Source organism: Pteropus medius, unplaced genomic scaffold (genome assembly GCF_902729225.1).
Source record: "Pteropus medius unplaced genomic scaffold, Ma_sr-lr_union100, whole genome shotgun sequence".
In the NCBI taxonomy this organism is placed as follows: Eukaryota; Metazoa; Chordata; class Mammalia; order Chiroptera; family Pteropodidae; genus Pteropus; species Pteropus medius.
In genome coordinates, this window is record NW_024354500.1 from 14,220,936 (window position 1) to 14,239,981 (window position 19,046).

A 19,046-nucleotide genomic window follows, 5' to 3' on the forward strand; every position below is an offset into this window, starting at 1 on the left:
AAAGTGGATGCTCCTCCATACGATTAGGAATGATGTTAAGAGGAAGAACTTGACCTGTTAATTAATTTGTTTTTCTCTTACCTAAGGACTTCTATCACTCAAATCATCTGAAGTAGTATCCATTTCCAGTGTAGGCAGTGGCACAACCCACAAACCTCTATGGGTGCAAGTGTCCTTTGTTTTAAAGGACATAGGACAAGAGGTTTGGGGAACCTCTTAGGTTCTCCTTAGGCCTGAGTGGGGTTAGGAACAAGAGTGGATGTTTAGAGTTATAGATCACTCTGTGCAGTGCTAAGCACCGACCAGTGAGTTAAAAGAGATCCAATCTGTTTGTTAATAATTTATTTGTTGTTGTGTTTATGAGAATTGGGGCTCAGAGGAGGAGCTGCTTTTGCTTGGTATGTGAGAGGAACTGGACAAAGCACCCTCAACCTAGCTGGCTTCCCAGGAGCACATCAGAATAGAAAGGAACTGAGATAGGTCAGTTTAGTGCCTATGTTTTCTTCTATGTATTTTATTGTTTTAGGTCTTATATTCAAGTATTTAAATCATTTTGAGTAAATTTTGTGTCTGATGTCAGACAGCAGTCTAGTTTCATTCTTCTGTTACGTGGTTTTCCAGTTTTCCCAACACCATTTATTGAAGAGGCTTTCCCTTCTCTATTTCAGGTTTTTGGCTCCTTTTTCAAAAACTAGTCATCCATATATGTGTGGGTTTATTTCTGGGCTCTCAATTTTGTCCTATTTGTATGTGTGTCTTTTTTCTGCCTGCCAAGCCCATACTGTTTTGATTATTGAGCTTCGTAGAAAGTATGCTATCTCCAGCTTTGTTCCAGTTCTATACTTAAAGGGAATACATTTTAAGAAATACAAAAATCAAAAGCAAGTGTATACCATTTTTCAGTTTATATGCTCCAAACTGGAAGAAGGATATTATCTGTAGTTATAATCATGGTATGTATTTATGTTATAATATGTTTTATCTAACCAAAATATTGTTTGTAAATCCTGTTTGTTTAATTTAAGTTAAAAAATATGTGTAACCATCTTTGTATATCACTGTTCTGAATTTTAAAAATATTAAAATACCCCACAATTTAACTCTTTAAAAAATCTTGGATATGATAGACTACATTTTTGTTTTAATATTATTAATTTATTCATTCTCATCTCCACACATTCTGGCCATTCAAAAAATTATAATACATATTATTATGTTCATATTTTAGAATATGGAATCCAGCAATATTTTGTAGTTTATTAAGAATATTTTAATTTATAGATGTGTTTCATATAAGTTTATTAAGAATACTTTGACATGTTGTGCCATATAAGTAACTCAGTTAACCTACAAATGAGAAGGAGAACAGAGAGATGGAAGTAATCTTTTGGTCTCTGGGTTCACACATATATTTACATGCCACGAGTCCACAGGCTTGGGGTTGGGCTTGACTGAGAGGCTGAGATGGGTGGCCTCTCTTCCCATGTGGACTTTCATCTTCAAGGAAGCTAAATGGACTTTTTCATGAGACCATAGCTGTGGTCCAAGAATTTGATGGGTGGCAAGGCTAGTTCTAAGAGGATGAGTGCATAGATATGGTTGGTGTACTAAGAAGACTTGGAATGCACATTCTCCATTTAGTATTGCTAATCTTCAAATTTGTCCTAAGTAGCCAAATATTTAGATACAAAAATGAAGATTCTTGTAGTTAGTATTATTATTATTCTAACCTGGCAGTTGAAGATATTTGTGGCATTTCAGTAAATTGGGCTATTTAGTAATCTAAGGCCCAATGCACAAACCCTTAAAAAGCATCTGTTTGTATCATGTTGGCTGATGTCCCATTGGTCAAAGCTGACAAATGGCCAAATCCAGAGTTAGCTTAGAAGGGGACTCATAAGGGCATGGATGCTGGGAGGAAGGATTCATGGAACATTAATTTGATAATCTACCAGAAAATCTTTGAAAATTGTAATACATAATTATCTTAAATAATTAAAATAGGAGCATATTTTGTCAATTAAAGATATCATCAACCTCAATGCACAGATTTTATTTGACATATTTAGTATTTATATTTAATTATAAATAATTTATATTTAATTAAATAATTATATTATTGCCATTTATTATCATTATTATTCTGTGTTTCATTGAATTCATAGATTTATTTTAAAACAGCATTGTTTTTTTCTTTCCTTACATTATTCTTCTTCTGAAGTCCATTAAATGTAAGCAAGGAATTTATCAATATAATCACGACAATTGCATGGTGAGTCAAATGTTTTAGTATTTAAGATTTTTTTCTTTAGTAAAGAAAGTTAAGCATGTCAAGGGATCAAGGAAAGCTTAATATTTTAAAACTATTTTCATGGACAAGTTCTCAATTTTAAAATACTGTGTCAAAAAAAAAATCCAATTGCATATATCACACAAAACACATCTATAGACTGAATTGGGCCTAAAAGTTATCAGTTTGCAAAACTCTGGCTCAAATAAAAGTGAATGCTAAAATTAGTATTTTAGCATAGTAAGCCAAATTTGGTCCAGATAGGTCTTATGAGAGTTTAGAATGTTAATGTTTTCCACCATCTGCCACTTTCATATAATTTAGAAAAAAGATCAGCCATATGGCAGAATGTTACAGAATGATATACATATTCATTAGTGATAAGCATAAAATCGGTTTAATTTAGTTATACAGTTAAAATGCTATTCAAGAAAACTCAAATGCTAGTCTTTCAGCATGATTTTAATTTAGTACCAATTGATCAAGGTTGGCTAAATCAGGCCTGTTTTATGATTACTTGTAATCATTTTGTTTGTGGGGGCAGAAATGGAATGTGTAGGACCCTGCTACTCATAAGTATGTTCTGTAGACCAACACCGGCATTACCTAGGAATTTGTTAGAAATACAAAACTTTAGGAATGCCAGATGTACTGATTTAGAATCTGTCAATACATTTTGCTGAAACTGACTCCCAAATTTTTCATGAGCATTTAATTTTTTTGACTCAAGTTAATAGTTTCCCCGATAAGCCTTGTGAAGAAGAGCTATGTAGTAGCTTTTTGCTTGCCCTTTCTGCTTGCCTTACTTCAGGAGGCAAATGACATCAGTTTGACCTATTATTCGTCATGTCGATTTTCCATTGTAAAACTTCCTTTTGCCATTTGTAATTAATGTGGTCTGTGGAGTAATGTTTTAGATTATGTAAGTATCCTGTTCTTTAGCAATGATTCAGACAATAATTTTAGCATTCATTGATAATTCTAGCCAGAATCAATTACTACGGTGGTTGGAAAATCATGGCTTTTTTACTTTATCATTCCTTCTACATTTATTGGTAAGCATTTGTGTCAAAAGATATAAACATGTCATTTATTTACATTACTTTTGTGGAAATTGTAGTAATTTTATTTGGCAGTCTCTGATATAAGCTACTTCTATTTATATCTTTTCATTACATAATAAAGTCTGTGGTATAGGAAGCACTAAAATGGAAATACCAAAATAATAGATATGGTGGCATAAGCTTTTTTTTTTATTACTCATTTGCAGTTTTATAGAATACATGCCTTTACTCTTTAGCTCTCACTTTCCTATTCAGAAGAAATGTCTGTTCATTTACACCTGTAACGCTACAAAAAATTTTTAAAAATTCTTATATATCAATTACAGTGAATAAAATTTTATCAATATTCATCATACTATAATCTACTATTTCTTAGCTACTAAGTTAGTAAAACTCAGTGCATTGTAAATAACAATCTTCATGGTGCTTTGGCTTATTTATTTTTGCCAAATTATCATCAGGAGAGTTGAGACTGGCATTAGTAATTAGACAAGAAGTGGGATGCCTGGTGTGCATGTGTGTAGATGCTTGGCTATTATTTCCACCTCCATGCTCAATCCTGCCAAGTTAACAAGATTTACAGGTGATACATACTTTAGCTATATTTTCTAGATGAATCTATTATTTCTACTTATCTATCCACCCATGCATCCATCCATCCAGTCAATATTTGCCTTCTGTATTGAACATCTACTCATTTCCAGGTACTATTCTCAGAACCACAGATACAAAGATGACTATGATACAATTCCTACCTTTAAGTAATTATGACTATTGTCTAGGAATAAACCCTTCTCTAAGGCCATCTCTCTTTTCTTTTCTAGCCATTTCTTCCAAAAATGTGAGCGCCTGCTTGCATTTTTCTCCTCAATGCTGGTGCAGAGCAAGGCTCCTTTTGAGAATTGTTATCCATGCCTGCTGCTTCTGGAAAGCTGAAAATTGCTATGCATTACCTCAGACTCTCCTTTTAAGACCATTTGTTTGTTAGTGCAGCTACCAACCAAAGATCACTTTGTAGCAGCTACTCAGTGGCCTCAGGTCAGACACAGGTAGCAGCTAATCTTAGCCTATACTGAAGCTCCCCCCTAGAGGCCCCAGAACCAATACAGCAGGTGGCCAGCCTCAGACCACATCTGAATACCACAAATGACACACCGGAAGAGTGGACTTGGCAGTCACCTGAGGCCCGATAAAGTGAGTCAGCCCTTGAATGATAGCTGTCTGCTGAAGTCATGGCCAGTCCTCACAGCCAGTCAGCCTGAGGGTCAGTGCCACCCATTCACTTGTCAACAGCAATCAAGACTCAATTACAAAAGGAAAGCACACACAACCCATACAAGGGACACACCTGGAGCACCTGACTCATGTGAACAGGGAGACTGCACCATTGGGCCCCACAGGACAATTACTACATGAGGCCACTCTGCCAAGACTGGGACATAACAGATCTATCTAGTACATAGAAACAAACATAGGGAGGCAGTTAAAATGAAGAAACAAAGAAACATGTCCCAAGTGAAGGAACAGTACAAAACTCCAGAAAAAGAACTAAATAAAGTAGAGGCAATCAACCTACCAGATGTAGAGTTGAAAACACTGGTTACAAAGATGCTCAAGGAACTTAGGGGAAAAATAGACTATCTCAGTGAGAACTTCAACAAAAACATAGAAAACATGAAAAAGGAGAAAGAAAGCATGTATAAAAAAACTAGTCAGAAATGAAGAATACAATAACTGAAATGAAGAATATATTAGATGGAATCAACAGATTAGATGAAACCAAAGATCAAATCAGCAATTTGGAAGGTAGGGTAATGGAAAACACCCAATCAGAACAACACGAAGAAGAAATAACTTAAAAAATAAGGACAATTTAAGGGGCCTCTGAGACATCAAACATGACAACATTTGAATTATAGGGGTACCATGAGGGGAAGAGAGAGAGCAAGAAATTGAAAACCTATTTGAAAAAATTATTTCTTCTAATAACCTAGCAAAGGAAATAGACACACAAGACCAGGAAGCTCAGAGAGTCTCAAACAAGATGAACTCAAAGAGGACCATGCCAAGACATACCATAATTAAAATGCCAAAGGTTACCGACAAAGAGAGAATCTTAAATACAGCAAGAGAAAAGCAGTTGGTTACCTACAAGGGAGCTCATATAAGACTGTCAGATGATTTCTCAACAGAAATTTTACAGGCCAGAAGGGATTGGCTTGAAATAGTCGAAGTGATGAAAAGCAAAGACCTACAACCAAGATTATTCTACCGAGCAAGGCTATCATTTAGAATCGAAGGAAAGATAAAGAGCTTCCCAGACAAAAAAAAGGTGAAGGAGTTCATTACCACTGAACCAATATTACAATATTACAAGAAACATTAAAGGTATTTATTTAAGAAGAAAGAGAAAAAAATAAAAAATATGAATAATAAACTATTACAAAGAAAAAAATGCTCACTGAGAAAGGCAAACACATAATAAAAGCAGTAGATCGACCAACACTAAAGCTAGTACAAATGTCAAAAGGCAAAAGTAGGATGATCATGTGTACTTACAACAGAAAATTAAGGGATATGCACGCACACATACACAAAAGTAAAAAACTGACAAAAACATAAATGCAGAGGGGTGAGTAAAAATGGTAATGATTACAGAATATGTTTGAACTTAGGAGATCAATTTAAAATAGACTGCTATAAACATGGCTTGGTATATATGAAGCACATGGTAATTATTAACCAAAAATATATACAATAAATAAAGAGAAAGAAATCCAAACAAAACACAACAGAGAGTCAACAACATACGAGAGAAGAAAGCAAAAGAATAAGAAAGAAATAGAGCACTTCAAAAACAAGCAGAAAGCAATTTATAAAACGGCAATAACTACATAACTACCAATAATTACTTTAAATGTAAATGGATTAAATGCTCCAATCAAAAGACGAATAGATAAAGAAGTGGTGCATATATAAATGGAATATTACTTGACCATAAAAAGAATAAAGTTTTATTAACTGTGATGTGAATAGACCTAGAGGGTATTGTGCTAAGTGAAATAGGTCTGACAGAGAGAGACAAATACTATATGATTTCTCTTGTATGTGGAATCTAAAAAACAAAATAAATAAGCAAGGCAGAAGCAAACTTATAGGTGCAGAGAACAAATGGACGGTTGCCAGATGGAAGGCAGGTTGAAGGGCTGGGTGAAAAAAGTTGAGGGGATTAAGAAGTACAAATTGGCAGTTACAAAATAGTTATGGGGATGTAAAGTACAGCTTAGGGAATGTAGTCAATAATATTGTAATAACTATGCATGGTTCAGGTGGGGACAAGACTTATTGGGGGGGATTACTTTGTTAGTTACATAAATGTCTAACCACTATGCTGTATACCTGAAACTAATACAATGTTAAATGTCAACTTATTTGAAAAAAAAAAAGAAAGAAAGAAAAGAAAAAGACCACTAGTTAGAGAAACTATATTTTTCTCATCTGCTATAAAATGATTGAATGGAAAACATGATAAATAGAATAGAGTGAGAAGTATTTGTGGTGAGGGGACAGATAAAAATTCTAAAGAAAACTTATATTCTCCTCTCCTAGTATAATGTTAATGCAATATTAAAGATTAAAGAATATAGCTCATGTTATTCTTTTTAAGGACATTAAAAACAATGAACTATTCTAAGTAATCTAAATTATATCTGTGGTGGCTAAATCTGTATAATCTTTTTAAATTATCTTGGTTTTGGGGGAGGTATTTTCTAACATGAGAATAAATTATAGAGTGCTATGATTTTTTCTCATGGAAATAGTTATCAATGGTTATTTCATTGTTGTATATACAAAGTAAATTTTAGGACATTATATATGATTACTTAATTCAATTATTAATGAAGAGAGAGATATATCACAATATCTTTTAAAAAATCTTTTCAATTTCCAATGAAAAACTTATTCTCTTTGAAGTGAATGTATTGGTAGTGAATGATGTCAGTGGTGAAAATGCCATGCATTAAATAAACTTTAATATTCACTGTCTCTTTTGACCCATACAACAATTGAATGAAGTAGATAGGGAATGGATTATCTTCATTTACCAGATAAGGAGAGCCATAAAGAAAGACTAGAGACTTGCCCATGCTCACACACCTTAGAGCCAGAGATAAAAACAGAACTAAGGCCTCCTGATTCTTAGTCCAGGGTGTTTTCCATTATAACATAATCATAATATCTTCCTAGGTGCTCTTAAAATCTATGATTTGTTGCAGACAAAAAGTCAAAGGAAAATTCAATCAGTAAAATAAGCAACCTACTAGCTAGGATCTAATAAAACGTGTTCAAAATATGTTACTTTCCTTCAATCTTATCCTTATTTATCCCAGATCACACACACATACATACATACATACATACATACATACATACATACATACATACATACATATCAACAGAAATTTACCAAGGGTAAACTGAAGTGTTGCTGAATCTAATTCATCTTTGGCAATTAAATGTTGGGAGTTTGCTGACCATTTAAGTTAGTGTTGTAGCCACCAGCCCCCAATAGACACACGGACCACCAGAAATCAGTGAGTTATAGAAAACACACTCTTTATTCAGCCAGCTGGGTCTGCCAGGGGTACGCAGATCCCAAATTAAACAGCCTCGAAATGTAGAGGTACAGGGTCTTTAAGCCTTAAACCCCATTCTTCATCCCGTTTTAACACACAAGTCTATTTTTCTTCTTTTTACTAACTGTTAACCCACAGGTCAGTCGTGCAAGCGAGGGGTACAGAAGCAGAAAGCTTATTGTTAGTGCGTTATGTTCCCATGAGCAATAGCCAAACAGTAATTTTCCAGCCAGCACATTCCCCACTGGCCTTAGCGGAAAATCAAATCCTTGATTCTTCATGAGGAATTTGTTCATAGCCTCTATTTTGTATTACTAAAAGTTTAATAGAATTAATTATCTTCCTTATATATGCAAACAAGAAATTGAGGAAACATGAGTCAAAAGTTAACAAGAGGAGGAAGAGGATTAAAGGTCCACTACAGCAGATAGGAGGGTTGTTAGCCATGGTGACCAATTGAACATCCTATGAAACCAGTTATTTGATTCTAGTCTTTGTTTTTCCCTGGCATCTAAATTTCTTTGTACTAGTAGTAAGCTTTCTCTAATTATTCCAGAGTTATTGGCATAGAAGCAAAAGGTTTTACCTTGAGCCATACATAATCCGTCTTGTTCTAAGAATAATAAATTTAAACCTCTTTTATTTTGGAGGACTACTTCTGCTAGTGAATCGACTTGAAGTTCTAGCCTGCTAAGCTCAGTTAAGTTTAGGGGAGTTCCTACCCTGACATAGTAAAGGGGTTTTGGGTTTAGGCACCACCAGCAATCTTGTCCTATGTCTGGGGTGGTCTTATTTAAGACCTCGTGTATTGTCGTTAGCATAGTTATTAATGCTCCTTCTGGTTCTGGTTGTGGCTGGTTGAATGCCTGGGCTAAAGAGGAAAAAAGGAAGAAATAGAGGGTTAGACTTATGAACGCCTGAGTCTTAGCCTTAAGGGCCTGTCTTCCTGAGCTGTCCACTCTTGTGCTGCCTTCATGTGGGAGTGATGAATCCATGATGGGACGCCGTCTACGTTAACTGCAGTGGGTGTCGTCAGGTAGACAGTGAAGGGTCCTTTCTATTTGGGTTTCTAGTCCCTTGGAAGTGAACTTCTGGACCCACACAGAGTCCCCAGGCTGAAACTGATGGGGAAGTCCGTCCCCTGGGGTTGAGTGGGCAGCACCAACTCGGGACCAAATCTCCTTCTGTACATTTTGAAGGCCCTGTAAAGACTTAAGTAAGACAAGGTTACATAGTTCTACCTTTTTCTCATCTTCTATTCTAGGTACTAAAGGTGAGGGTTTTCCAAAGAAAATTTCAAATAGGGTGAATCCATTAATATACGGAGTACACCTGGCTCGGAGAAGAGCGAAGGGGAGAAGTTCTACCCAGGTCCCACCAGTTTCTAACCCTAACTTGACTAGTGTCTCTTTTAGGGTCCAATTCAGTCACTCTACTTGGCCTGAACTTTGGGGCCAGTAGGCGCAGTGGAGTTTCCATTGCAAATTTAGGTAGCTAGCCAATTGTGATACCTTTGCTACAAAGGCTGGCCCACTATCCGACCCTAAAGTTCTGGGGAAACCAAATCGAGGGAGGATTTCTTGTAGTAGTTTCTTAGTAATTACTAAGGCAGTTTCTTTCCTGATGGGGAAGTCCTTTACCCATCCTGAAAATGTATGTAGGCCCCCACAGTCGGGGTTATCTCAGTGAAATCTATTTCCCAGTGGTCCCCTGGATAAGTTCTTCTTTCCCTATGCCTAGGTTCTTCTATCTTCCCCTTCTTTGGATTAATTTGGGCACAAGCCGGGCATCGCGAGGCAATCTCCTCTGCAGTTCTTCTCCCTTCTAACAAGTGAAAGTAGGGGTCTAAAGCTTGGAGCATCTTAGTTCACTCTAGGTGTGTGGTCTGGTGTAGTTGGTGGAGGAGAGTTTTTCCGAGGGCCCGTGAGGGCCTGATTTTTCTATCTGGGGTTGTCCACCACTCCTGTTGGTTTCTGGTGGCTCCCTTATCTTGAAAATATATGTTTTCTTCCACCGTATAGGTCGGAGACGGAGGCAGTTCTGGGTAAGGGACAACAGTCAGTAGATGTGGTGTGGGCCTCACTGGCCTTGTAGCCACTGTTCTTGCCTCTGCATCAGTTCGTTGGTTTCCCTCAGCCTCAGGACTATTCCCTTTTTGATGCCCTTTACAATGAACAATAACAAGAGTCTTAGGCATCTATATGGCTTCAAGTAAGGCTAAGATCTCCCCCTCGTTCTTGATGTCCTTCCCAGCTGAAGTCAGAAGCCCTCTTTCCTTGTAGATGGCTCCATGTACATGTGTAACAGCAAAGGCTCATCGGCTGTCAGTGTATATTGCGACTGCCTTATCCTTTCCCCATCTTAGTGCCTCAGTGAGGGTGATGACTTCGGCCTTTTTAGCACAAGTCCCATGGGGAAGAGATGGTGCCAGTTAGAGTTACGACCGCTGCCCCAGTGTACCTTCCTTCCTGCATGAAGCTGCTCCCATCCGTCTGTAAACAGAACGTCATCAGCCTCAGGCAGAGAAGAGTCTTTGAGGTCTGGCTGCAAAGAACACACAGCATCAGTGAAATCTATGCAGTCATGAACAGGGGTCTCGGGGTCTGGGTCTGGCAACAGATTGGCTAGGTTGATGACAGTAGCTTCAGATTTTAGCCATACGTTTGGGGTCATCTGGTGCCTTCCTGTTGTTGAACACCTTCTGGGCTATCTCGACAAGTTGGGACAGGTTCATCCCCGCAAAACCTTCTAATTTTTTGTAATTTACACAGGATATCAGGGGCTGCCTGAGTAGTAAAGGCTACATTAATTGCCTCAGGATCAATGAGGGTATATACCCGGTACGCCTCCTGTAGTCGTTCAAGAAATGCTCTGGGGGATTCCTGAGGTCCCTGTATAACTTCAGTTACCTTAAAAAGGTTAGTTGGCTGACGAGCAGCCTTCCTAATTCCCCCAATTAGAATCTGGTGGTATTGATCTAATGCCGTTCTCCCTGCCTGAGAATTGTGTCCCCAGTCTGGGTGGGTAGAGGGAAATTCCTCCTCAATCTGTTCCCCTGTTTCCTCAACTCTCCTTACTCTTGCAGCTGTCTTTTGTGCTTCAGCCCAAATGTATCCACGTTCTTCCGCGGTGAAGCGGGTAATTAAAAGCTGTTGGCAATCGTCCCAGGTGGGGCAGTGAGTCTGAAAGACACTGAGAGTCCCATTAATGTCTGGAGTTTCTCAGAGAAAGGCGGATTCTGTGCTTTCCAGTTGTACAGGTCACTAGTCGAGAAAGGCACATAAACCATAAAGGGCCTGTCTGTGTGATGTCCCTGGGGTGGTGCTTCTTGCAAGGGGAGGATGGCCGGTGAGGTGGTATTGGCTGGTGCCCTGGCCAGAGCAGGAGCAGGGGGCCCATAGGGGTTACCTGCCCGCGTCCGAGGAGGTGAGGTGGTGCTATTTGGCCTCTGTTGTCCTGGATTATAGGGTGAGGGAAGGTCACTGTCCTCCAGTGGAGACTGGAAGACTGAGGGACTGGGCTGTCTTGGAGATTCGGTTGCCATATGTTTCGGGGTGCCCATGACTAAGACTCACGCCCCTAGAGAAAGGGCACACCAGCAGAGCCAAGTGGGGGGTTCTGAACAAGGTTTAACCATTGATCAATGATCAGGATGTCCTGGGTCTCCCATGACAATCTTCTAAACATTCCTCACTAAAACCCCTGTCAAAAGAACCCTCCGGAGGCCAGTTTACACCAAAAGACGGCCACTCAACTTCACACAATGTTCTTAGTCTGCCTGGAGAAAATTTTATGCCATAGTCAGCTCCTTCTACAAACCCTTCTTAGAAATGTCAGGAGACACCCCAAGTGTGCCTTCTGTGAACTTGGGCTTCCTCCGATTGCTTGTGTGGAAAACACAAGGCAGACACTCAGATGAAAACAATTACTGGGGTGTAGGTGGACCCAGAGAGGTCTGCTACCTACAACTCAGACAAGACCAAAGATAATAGACAGAACCCAATGACAGGGCACAGGAGGCGGCATCCCATGGCCTTGCCATGGTCCAGGAGATATGACTGCATCCAGTCTCTCCATGGACCCCTAATGACCAGTCAACAGAAACAGAAAGGTACCTTTTTATCCAGACGTTGAGGCCTTGGAGATTCCCATCGGGATCAGGAACAAAGAGTGTGTCCTAAAGGTTGCGTCCTTGACGATTGCATTGACCCCATCACGTCATTCAAGGGCCCTGGAACGTCTCAGGTTGGGCACCCCTTTGAATCCATAACAAGGACAGCAACCGCTTCGGAGGCTGGTCTAGTCTTAGATCTCAGGGCCACTCCCTGATATCTCGTTGGGGCCTCCAAATGTTGTAGCAGCCAGCCCCCGAAAGACACACGGACCATCAGAAATCAGTGAGTTATAGGAAACACACTCTTTATTCAGCCAGCTGGGTCTGCCAGGGGTACGCAGACCCCAAATTAAACAGCCCCGAAATGTAGAGGTACAGGGTGTTTAAGTCCTAAACCCCATTCTTCATCCCGTTTTAACACACGTCTATTTTTCTTCTTTTTACTAACTGTTAACCCACAGGTCAGGTGTGCAAGCGAGGGGTACAGAAGCAGAAAGCTTATTGTTAGAGCGTTATGTTCCCATGAGCGATAGCCAAACAGTAATTTTCCAGCCAGCACATTAGCTCTACCAGATAGACCTTATTACTTACAGACTTGATTTAGTTTCTGAGTAAAATTATCTCAGTAGGGCAGAAGGGCATAATTTTTCTTTCATTTTCTACTTTGACTTTAAAACTAGGGAGAATTTTATGATCATGTAGGTCCTATTCACCACCAAATCCCTGAAATTTAATTTTGTATACTCTCTGGTAAGAACAACACTTTTCAATTTACAAAGAAACTTTTCTCCATAGAATGCTGGTTGGCCCCAGGTATGAAATTGACTGGTCAATTATTTTAAAGAAAAAATAAAAGTTGTAGAAAACATTTGTGTTGTGAAGTAATTGCTCTTGATTTGATTCTCAAAATACGATGCAGTAGTGTTTAACATATATAGTAGAAACTCAATGAATGTTTGATGAATGAACATGAGTCAGTTAATATTTATTCATGACAACTTAGCTATTACCTTTTCTAGTAAGCCACTAATATCCCCAGCCTGTTTGCAGATTCTCCTGTTTTGATTGCACTCCATCATACTTCTGTCTTAATTTGTCAACAATGTTGTTGTCGAGGTTAATATCATCGTTATTACTATACTTATTGGGTGCCAGAGGCTGAGGCGGTGAGATTAACTCATTTTCTAAGGTTACATAGTTAGTGTTGATGAAAAAAAAGGGTACTATAGAAAATAACCTCACAGAGTGATCTGATCATAAATTCCTAATTGGGCAGGTCATGGTGGGTAGTCACATCCCAGGCCTAAAACTTCTTTAGGGAAAGGTTTTAAACCAGCCCTGTCCATTGTCCTTCTGCATCTTGGTTAACACACCTTTGAAATGCCAGAAGTAATACCCCTCGAAGGGGCTATTAACCTTCAAGAGAGCATATAATCTTATTAATTATCCTCTCATCTAATCCCCACCTTGCTTTCTCCCACCTCCATGTTCCCTCTTTAATTTCAAATGCATAAAAAGAAGTTTGCAATTCTCAAATGCTCTAGAGATCTTGCTCCCTGGCATATGTCGTCACTTTGGCTCAAATAAACCCTTACGAAAATTCTCTACAGGTTTGGATGTTTCTTACATTGACAATGGAAAGAAAGAGTCATTTATCATCAATCACCACACTTTATTATACTCATCTTTTCATTTATCTCTCAGCTACCCTGTCAATTCTGTGAGAATTTTCCCTGAGTCAGTGTCAGCTTTGAATAACAACAAGAACAGCAGCAATCGACATTTACTGAGTACTCGTACTACTTTATATAGATGACTTTGTTTAAGTTTCACAATATGCTTATGCTAGAGATACTATTATTAAACCTATTTTACTGTAAGATATGTTATTTCTTTAGATACATTCTTAGAATTGAAATTATCGCAAAAGATTATAACTTTTTCACATTTTATCTTATGATTTTAAAAATCTTTATTTTTTAGAATAGTTTGAATTTAAATGAAAATTGCAAAGAGAATACAGAATTCCCATACACTCCACGCTCAGTTTCCCTTACTACTAACATCTTATGTTACAATTATTGAACAAATAATTGTGCCTTGTCACAATTATTGAACAAATATTGAGTCAGTACTTTACTCAGATTTCCTTACTTTTTACTTAATGCTCTTTTTCTGTTCCACGCCCTCATCTATGATAATATATTACTTTTAGATTTCATGTCTCCTTAGGTTCCTCTTGGCTATGACAGTTTATCAAACTTTCCTTGCTTTTGATGATCTTGACAGTTTTGAGGAGTATTAGTTAGATATTTTGTAAAATGTCCCTCAATTAGCACTTATCTCATGTTTCTCACATGATCAGACTGGGGTTATGGGTTTGGGGGAGAAAGACCACCGAGGTAAAGTGTCATTTTCATCATATCAGAGCAAGAGTACATACTATCAACATTTCTTATCTTTGTTGATAGTGACCTTGTGGCTGAGGTAGTGTTTGTGAGATTTATCCACTATAAATTTACTCTCCACCCCCTCCTTTCCATATTATACTCTTCTGAAAGAAGTTACTGTGTGCAGCCCTTACTTAAGGAGTGGGGTGTTATGCTCCATCTCCTTGCATAATTATTTTGAATTCTTCTTCAAGGGATATTTATCTCTTCTTCTCCATTTATTAATTTATTCAATCATTTATTTATACAGTATGGACTCATGGATATTTATTTTACATTTTGAGTTATAACGTAATCCTACATTATTTTCTTGCTCAAAATGTTTCAGCTTTGGGCATTGGGAGCTATTCCAGTTGTCCTGTGTCCCTTTGCTGTACCCACACCAATTTTTTTTTTCTTTAGTTTCTGACACTAAAAGATGTTCTGGGATCATCTTAAACATTTCCTGCCCCAATACTAGAACTAGTCATTTCCTGAGGATTCCTGGTTACTTTGATTGGAAAAAAATTGTATTAGAAACTAAAATCTGGGTACTAAGTGTGCTCGTTGCTGGAGATGTCAATGCTTCTCAGCTTTCTCAGCTGACAGAGCAAGGCCATATATGTGCATGTATTCATCTATGTATATACACGTATCTATAAATATATCTATATGTAACAACCTCTATATTAAGTTTATATTGGTGTCTCTAACTGTAACTTATTAGCACATGGATCATTCTAGCCTCCTCTCCATGCTTACCTATAAACTTCCACTCTAACAGTGAGAAACACGGCTCACACGATTTGCCATTTGTTTACTTAATTGTTTAACTCCAGTTGAACTTATAGCAATATTAGAATTGTTGATTTGTACCCTTGTGGAAAGCAACTTTATCAACTAAAGTACATTACCAATGTGCAGTTCCTTTTGCCTTTAGTCTTACAGGCTGTACTCATTTCCAAATTTACTTAGGTCAGCAACTTTTACCCTGGTCCTCTTCAGTGACGTTGTTCCATACATTTTGTAACAATTCTATTTTGGGATTCCCAAACTTCTTAAATGATGTTTAAAACTTTAAGCTCACTCTTTGCTGTAAAGTTCTATGAGTTGTCGGAAATGCATAGTGTTATTTATCCACCATTATACTGTCATACAGAACAGTGTCACTGTCCCACAAAATCTCTTGTACTAGATACTTTCATCCTCTCCCATTCCCCTCAGATGCTGAAAACCAAAGGACTTTTTACTGTCTCTATATTTGTGCCTTTGCAGAAATGTTGACTGGAATCATACAGTATGTAGCCTTTTCAGACTAGTTTCTTTCACTTAGCAATATACAAAGATAATATACATATCTTTATAGCTTATTTTTCTTTATTGCTGAGTAATATTCCATCATATGGATGTACCACTATTTGTGTATCCATTCATCTACTGAAAAGCAGTTTGGTTGCTTTCAATTTTTGATGATTATAAATAAAGCTGCTCTACACATCCATGTGCAGTTTTTGTGTGAACCTAAGTTTTCAGATTAGTTGGGTAAATACCCAAGAGCACAATTTCTGGATGGTTTTGTAAGACTATGTTTAGCATTGTGAGAAACTACCAAACTCTCTTCCAAACTGGCTGTACCAACTTGCATTCCTGCTACCAGTAAATGAGAGTTCCTATTGCTCTGGAACCTCACCAGCAATTGGTATTGTCATTTTGTTTTTATTAGCCATTCTAATAGGCATTTAGTGGTTTTTCACTGTTGTTTTAATTTTCAGTTCTCTACTGACAAATGACATTAAGCATCTCACACATTTATTTGCTATCTGTATATTTTCATTGGTGATATGTCCAGATCTTTTGATTATTTTCAAATTGATTTGTTTGCTTTATTACTACTGAATTTTAAGAGTTCTTTGTATATTTTAGATACAAATCCTTTATTGTATAAGTTTTTTCACAAATATTTTCTCCAAATCTATGGCAGTTTTTCATTCTTTAAATAGTCTTTCACAGACAAGTTTTTCCAATTTTTATGACATATCAATTTTTTTTCTTCCATGGATTGTGCCTTTGGTGTTGTATCTAAAAACTCATCACGAAAATCAAGGTCACTGAGATTTTATCTTGTTTTCATTATTTTACATTTTACATTTAGGTTTATGATCCTATTACAGTTAATTTTAGTGAAAGATATACTGCCTCTGTCTAGTTTTTTTCCCCTTTTTTTACAGAACCATTCATTGGAAAGACTATCCATATTTCACTGAATTGCCTCATTCCTTTGTCAAAGATCAGTTGACTATACATGTATGCGTCTATTTCTGGGCTCTATATTTTTTCCATTGTTCTGTGTGTCTATTCATTCCCCAATACCACACTGTCTTGATTCATGTAGTTTTATAGCAAGTCTTGAAATCAATTAGTATAAGTTCTCCAATTTTGTTCTTCAGCATTGTGTTAGCTATTCTAGATCTTTTGAATTCCATAAAAAGTTTAGATTCAGTTTGTTAGTATTTACAATACATCTTGCTGGGATTTTGATTGGTATTGCATTGAATGTACAGACAAGGCTGGAGAGATTCAACGTCTTAACAATATTTAGTCTTTCAATGAATGAACATGCAATATCATTTTTATCTATTTATATCTTTTTGATATATTTTATTAGGACTTTTTGTAGTTTCCATATATAGACCTTGTATAGAATTTAGATTATATAGCTAAGATAGATTTATACCTAAGTATTTCGTTTTCTTAGATACCATTGTAAATGGTAATGTTTTTTAGATTTCAAATTCCAATTGTTTATTATTGGTAAAGCAATTGACTTGTATATTACCCTTGTATCCTATGAACTTCCTATATGCATTTTTAATTCCAAGGGTTTTGTTGTTGTTGTTGATTTTGGGGGATTTTCCACATAGCTAATCATGAATAAAGATAGTTTTATTTCTTCTTTTCTAACCTGCATACATTTATTTCCTTTTTGTCTCATTGCACTGGCTAGGACTTCCAGTACAATGTGAAATAAGAGTAGTGATAGAAGATATCTTTGTCTTTTTTACCATTTTAGGAAGAAAGTGTCCAGTTTCTCATCTTTATGTATAATGTTAGCTGTAGGTTATTTGTAGAGATTCTTTATTAAGTTGAAGAAATTCCCTATGTTCTTTGTTTGCTGAGTTTTTATCATGAATAGATGTTGGATTTTATCAAATGCTTTTTCTGTATCAGTAGATAAGACCAATATGATTTTTTTCCCCTTAGCTTATTGATGTGAATTACACTGATTTTTGAACGTTGAACCAGACTTGCATAAGGGGAATAAATCCCACTTGATCTTGACCTAATTATTTTTATACACTGTTGGATTCAATTTGGTAATAATTTGTTGAAGATTTTTATAGCTATGTTTATGAAAGATTTTCAATCTTTAGTTTTCTTTTGTTGTAATATCTTTATCTGGTTTGGGTACTGGGGTAATGGTGACCTCATAAAATGAGTTAGAAAGTGTTCCCTCTGGTTCTATTTTCCAGAAGAGATTGTAGAGAATTGATATCATTTCTCCCTTAAATGTTTGGTAGAATTTACCAGTGAAACCATTTGGGACTGGGTGCTTTCTCTTTTGAAAGGTTTGATTCAATTACTTTAATAGATATAGTTCTATTCAGTTTTCCTATTTCTCCTTGTAGAAATTTTGGTGGTTTGTGTCTTGCAGGAAATTGGTCCATTTCATTTAAGTTATCAAATTTGTATGCATAGACTTATTTAGAGTTTTCACTTATTATCTTTTCAGTGTCCATGGAACCAGTAGTGATGACCATTCTTTCATTTCTGATGTTAATAACTTGTCTTCTTTTTTAGGTTAGTTGGCTTGGCTAGAGGTTTATCACTTTTATTAATGTTTTGAAAGATGTAGCTTTTGGTTTTGTTTCTTTTCTCTGTTGTTTTCTTATTTTCAATTTCACTGATTCCTGCTCCAATTTTTATTTTCATCTCCTTTAGACTTACATTGCCCTTCTTTCTTTAGTTTACTAAGTTGCAAGCTAAGATTAATGATTTTAGATCTTTTAAGTTTCTTTATGTATTTCAAAGCTGTTTTAAATAGCTTACCTTTTACTGACCCTTTCCTCTCCACTAGCTTTTTGGTCTGCCTACCTCCTGACTTCAAGTAAGTTAGAAACAAAAAGCTTCTATCATGTGTTAAACACTTATTTGGAGTTTTTCTGTAATATATAACCAGACATAATACTAAATGACACAATTAATATGATAGAAAAGTAGAAGATCCTATGAAGGTGCATAAAATGGGGATCCAACCTAATTATGAGAATCAGGAAGAGCTCCACAGAGGTGATATATTAATGGTAAAGTGGCATTTAGCTCTAAGAGGTTATGGAGAAGCATTCCAAGAAAGGGAAAAGTCCAGAATAGCTTCACCGTAGAGTGAAGGCTGAAGTGGCAGAGTTGTCGACATGGCACGTGAAGGCTCTAGAGCTTTCTGAGAGCAGTGGAAGC